This window comes from Lytechinus pictus, chromosome 10 (assembly GCF_037042905.1).
Source record: "Lytechinus pictus isolate F3 Inbred chromosome 10, Lp3.0, whole genome shotgun sequence".
Lineage (NCBI taxonomy): Eukaryota > Metazoa > Echinodermata > Echinoidea > Temnopleuroida > Toxopneustidae > Lytechinus > Lytechinus pictus.
Window position 1 is genome coordinate 23,314,421 of NC_087254.1, and position 6,533 is coordinate 23,320,953.

Below are 6,533 nucleotides of genomic sequence, written 5' to 3' on the forward strand. Positions count from 1 at the left end.
GGCAGGTAGAAACATTCAAGTGTTCACAAATAGTAGGTAGGGGTATTCCTCATATAACCGTTCAGAATTATCTCACAGCCTACACAAATTAATACTTCCTCTCAGATGATATACCACAGATATTTTGGTGTATGAATACTCTATGTCAATTTCAGATGAAATTATATATCAGCCAAATAGATATTGTATATCATGCACATTAATAATGCCATTTTTGGCAAAATAATGGCAATAGGCATACACACCACACTGCCAATTTGTGATCATTTACATCTAGTCTTAATCACCCTCATAAATGAATTTTATTATGCAGAACCATAAGAAAACCATTAAAATATAGCTTGAAAGTTTGCCCTTTTCTTTGGTAAAACTTTGATGGTAAAGTTAATAATAACTGCCATCCTTTGAAATATAAGCCTACACTTTCAAGACGACACAACCTGGAAAACATTATTTGAACCGTTAAGGGTTAAGAAAACTTAAACTGTAAGCTAACATGGTAGTTCCTGCTTGATCCAGTTGTCATGAGTCACACTAATTAGATAGAGGAGGGAGAGGGGGAAATCCACAGGTACATATATAAATAGAAAGAGAACCTGGCCCTGGGAAGCATGGGTGCAGAAGTACCAACAAAATTTACCTGGGGATTTATTCTCCATAGGCAGCACCCCCTGGAAATCTGGTACATGAAGGTATGCTAAATAGAAGAAATGTAACCAAAATGACGTACATTTTGTATTGAAAATCCTTTTTTCTATATATTTTGCTTGTCCAAGTTTACTGGACCAAAATTACCTTTATTTTGAAGTGAAAACTTTTTTTTTGCTTTTCAAATTTCAACCAGCCACCCCTGTTAAATAAAAATCATTCCAAGGGCCCTGCAAGAAAACACGGGTGAATCCAATTAAAGCCAATGAAGAGTGGCACCAGACCAGTTGTCTGTCATATTAACATATAATCAATGCTGAAGTGGACAAGGAAGTGTTTCATGAAGTATCTTATCAGTGACAAATATGCACTCAGCCAATCAGATGCAAGGATTTCAGTAGCTTATAGCAATATTCAATGAAAATCTCTGACAAATTGCTTCATGGAACACTCCTTAAATTTACAAAATGCAGGGAGTAGCCACTCTCTGAGGCTGAAAAAGGAATTACATGTATACATTTAGATTGAATTATTTGCATGATGCAGTATGTGCATCCTTAAATTGACATTTTGAAAGAAAACCCATTAATAAAAAGCATTATCTTGTAGTTTAATAAATCCCATATTCTCAACCAAAATAAGCACAACAAGACAACAAACAACTATGACAAAAGAGAAAGAGAGAGGGGAGTCAAAAAGACAGAGAGAAGAGAGAAAGAAGAGAGAGAGAGAGAGAAAGAAAGAGTAGATACTTAGGTTGGGAAAATATAAGGGAGAAGATGAGACAGAAAAGGAAAGAATAAGACATGAGAGGAAAGAGAGAATATTTTGTTGAAAATGAAATGAAATGAAAAAAATAAAAAATATCAGTGAAAAAGAGAGAAAATGCCAATAAAATCTAGCTCAATGCTCCCTGAACAATTATCACCAGTAAATTTTCTATGAATATTCAAATACTATAGAATCAGAAATCCCATTCTCTACACGTACACATCAAAATTGAATTACACATTTATATGGAAGTTGAACAAAATCACTAATAATTTTCTTAAAAGCAAATTTGTGCAATTTACATGGAAAAGCCACAAACTACACACATCATTGCCATCAGTGTGTGGTTTGCCTCGGACTCCCAATAAAAGAGAATGCTGGGATAATATATCAAGGCCCTACTAATGTAATCAAATTCAGATTGTGCATCCATTCTGTCCAATGATGAACTGAAAATCAAGGCCGTTAAGCACATCCAGGCAAGACTTCGTGCCATGCCAACGTTAAATTGGGAATAATGGCTCACGTTGGAGCACAGATCCCTGTTTTCCTATTATATTAAGGATGCATGATTGAACTGGGTCATTATTCGATCTGATTGATTTAAATATAGCAAAAACTTTCATGCTAATGAGCCTCTGTATCACATATTTTGGATGTATGTATGTAACAAGCAAATTTTGATTTTCAAATTGAACTTTTTGCCTAGTGTATGAACGCCACCTAATAAATTAAAAATTCTAATAAAAATCAATGCAGGTACATTTGTGAAATTTCAATCGAAGCTCACATCTTCGTGAGCAATTAACACTCAAGCGGTAAAGTGGATGGAGACAACTATATATGACAGACATTTTGCTCTGGTGTTAATATCTCAGAGGGCATACATGTAGGGTTGAGTTAGTATTGTAATAAGAGTTTTTGCTTCAGAATATTAAGACATGGATTGGTTAGGATTTATTATATAGTTTTAGTGGTCAAATTTTATGTTTGGCTTATTATGCAGATTTCCATCGGAGCAATTGTCGCCGGAGCAAATGTCGTGGGACCTACAGTACATGCCTGCTAGGTGATTGAACTAGCCATACTGTGGGGAACATAATTACTATTATCAATGGTGACAAGACCAGATACAGAATTCACCCAACTGCACATGTAAACATGCATACAACATGACAGAAACAGAGCAATGAGCCCCCGGCGCCTATGTCTATTTTTTGATACCGATCATTCAAAAGCAAACCAGTATAAAGCCTGTTCAGCCGGTTCACGACACCGAGCTACAACACACTCACACTTTCTAACCCCGAGGCAAAGAGTCGATGAAAGGATGAAACCTCTGATAGTGATCCACCGTGTTGTTTCTGTAAACAACTTCTTACAAGTCCTAGTACTCTTCTTTTTTTTGCACAGGGAATTAAACCTACCTGATTATATGTCACTTACATGTAGTATCTTAATTTTCTTCCAAAAATTTCAATTTTTGTTTGCCTCTAAACATCATCAGGACGTTGATCAAATTAAAAGAAAAGGCAAGTTGTATGAAAGTGGAAACTAACACTATGCAGTTTCATATTTTGATCATATCATTTAATAGGCAAACAACTGCTAACAGATGTCCTCACATTAAAAATATGACAAAAGTATACAGATGAAATAAATATTCACAGTGAGTGACCATTCATTTGTTGTCCCATATGTATATTTTTGTGTGTGGAGCACCTCTAACTCACCAAAATAGCTACATATATCCATTCATTAATCTGGTGATTCAAAAAGCAATACATGTGAAACATCTATAGAATACATGCAATTACCATGATAATCATCATTTTTTAAATCACCTCAATCTGATGCTCAGAACAAGTCTCCTTTAAAATAAGTAAACATCAAACTGGTTACCAGTCCTAAGCGGTATTCCGCAGGGAATAGTCCTCGGGGGCCCCACCTCTCCATTTTGTACATAAACGACCTCTCGGAAGCAGTTCACAGCACGGAAAGATTGTTCACAGATGACTGCATACTCTACCGAGCAATATCCAACCCCTCCGATGAAGAATCACTACAAAAAGACTTGGATAATTTGGTCACATGGGGGATGAAATTCAACGCATCCAAATGCACTGTCATGAGGATCTCCAGAAAGCGAGTACCAGGACATACCAATTACTCACTCCTTGGTCAACAACTTCAGAAAGTAAATAGCCATCAATACCTAGGAATACATATAGAAAACAACCTAAAATGGGATAAGCAGTCACAACAGGCAACCGCCAAAGGTACGAGGGCTTTAAACTTCATCAGAAGGAACTTCTATCACTGCTCTAAAACAGTGAAGGAACGTCTATATCACACACTTGTTAGACCCCACCTGGAATATGCATCGATAGCATGGCACCCAGGCACAGTCAAGAACACCAAATTGCTGGAAATGGTTCAGAGACGAGCCGCCCGGTTCGTCACAGGGAACTACACACGGGGATCCAGCGTTACAAACATAATGACAACACTTGGCTGGATGTCTCTCGAAGAAAGGAGGCGAAATCACCGAATCATCAACTTACCGGTATATAAGATCATCCATGGAGAAACTCAACTTGACTTAAATAAATATGCCACAAGAAAATAACAAGATTAAGAAGATCCCATGATGAACTATATGACGTCACTTCAAAGTTCATCACAACTACCCTACTGGCTAATTCCTTCTTCCCTGAAGCAATCTCCCACTGGAATAGTCTCACAGCCGATACGTTATCCTCCAAAAGCACTGACATACTTAAATTAAAACACAACATACAAAACCTGCAACAAAACAAAACAGAGTAATAATACTCCCACTCTCGTCAGCCCTGAGTTACCCTTCCTGGTGGAGGACTTCAGGGAATGGAACTACAAGGTACAAAGTGTGTACATTATAAAAAAAACTACCCAAAGTAATGCCTACATGAACATGTACACTGTACTATACAGTGTAAACACTAAACACTACAATGTTTATGAGAATACCAGATGCTGATCACAACCTCAATTATTCATGGTGTTAAAATACACCATGGAGTTTGAATATAACTCCACTTTAATGTAAAACAGTGTTTAAGATGAATAATAAACAAAATCTGTTAAATATCAATTAGTGATTGGTTCTTTTCAGCACTTTTACAGATAACTGATCAGAGCACTGTACGTACATGTATATAATAATGTACATGTATGGAAAACAAAGATGTGAAATCTAACATATCTGAAGGACTTAAGTTGAAAAGAATTGTTTTTTTTAGATACTTTTAAAAACCGTTTTCTGTGAAATAGAGTTGTTATAGTAGAGTATTCCGCATGGACGGTCAAGAATGAGAGAATGAGTGTTCTCACCGATGGGTTTTAACTACAAGTATGAACACCATGAAATAAACACTGACCAATGTAAAATGCTTGGTGTAATCCTCTGTAAACACTGGTGGTGTAACACCACTATTTTGCAGTGTATAAGTCTATATTCAATGATGTATATTCTCACAAACACATTCACATCTACATGAGATAGCTGCACACATGTATGTATTTACTCCACCACAACATATGGCTATCAGAGCTGGGGTCCGTTGCAGAAAGAGTTGCGTTTAAACGCAAGACAAAAAATCGATCGCAAGTCCCAAATGAGCGCTGTTGATTGGTTGAATATCAGGTTGCGCATGATTGTTAAGAGTTGCGATTGATTGCAACTCTTTCTGCAACGGGCCCCAGAACTGATAGATCAAATGCTCCTATTGCAACAAATTGGTAATGATAATTGGGAGGATATTTTCTCTTTTATTCTTCAATGCAAATGAATATCACTTTACATATTTGTAGTTATTACCCGAATGAGGCATTTGGAGACAAGATTGAATATAAATGCGCAGTTTGTCTGGCTAATTGATTTACTCAACACAACAGACATTACAATGGCCAGTCAGGGTTCAGTCCTATGACAAGGGATTATAATCCGTGCTATGTGTCATTTTCCTATTGCACCTCTGTACTCAATCAGTCAATAATATCCATATTCCCCTTTTATATTGACCTCCAGGGAGTGGAAGGTGTGCATTAAATGCAGGTAAAACATATTGAATCCGATAATGTGTAAAGCACTATGTCATATCGTCTTTAAGGGAAAGTTGAACTACACAACAAGTGATGGAGTATAAAATGAAAGCAGAAAAATTAGTGTTAAAACATAAATGAAGGTTTTAAAATAAATACATGATTAAAGAATAATAGAGCTATAGATTTCAAAAACTTTTATTTTGCAATGTCACATGAAAGCAGGTCCCTCACATGTCATGTAAAATATATATTTTTTCTGTTTTCTCAGAAATAGTTTACTTGTGAATCATGCACAAGTTTCTATGAGAACAAGAATTGATAAAATTTATATTTTAAAATTTACATGTATATCACATGCCATATGGGAAAGCTGCTTGCATATGGCTTCACAAATTCAAAAGTGGAAAAGTTCATATCTCTATTATCATTTGATTCAATTGATTGATTTCAAAATTTTCTTTCATTTCTCTACTTTTATCAAAATCAAATTGATGTTGGTGTGGACTTCCTCTCCAATCACCTTATTAATTGAATTGTGTTGCATTTTATAAAGAAATAAATAAAGAAATTCTTCTCTTGAAGACCAGCCAATGATAATAATTGCTTCTAAAATATTAATCACGTTATACATGTAAATACAATTATATCATAGCAGAACTTGCTCAGATAACCTTCAGACTTCTTGATCAACCAATATCCTCGCTATACAGTATGTATTATCTAACTTGGTCAATCAATAAAGGCCTGATATTGCATCATTCATGACACATGAATGGCATGTTACATCGCATACATCTCCCTTCCACACCAAAAAGCCAATACATGTTGCCATCGATTACAACGCATACCTGCATTTAACACCCTACAGTGAGCAAGCGGGGAGTAGCGATGGCTGCTTCCACAAGCAATGGCATGGTCAGACGATTCATGACAAACCCAATGAACTGTACATAACAAGGGGGAAAACAAGCCGCCGCCGACCACGTTCAACATCACTGTCAGGAATGCAAATCGTAAGCAGGTGTCCG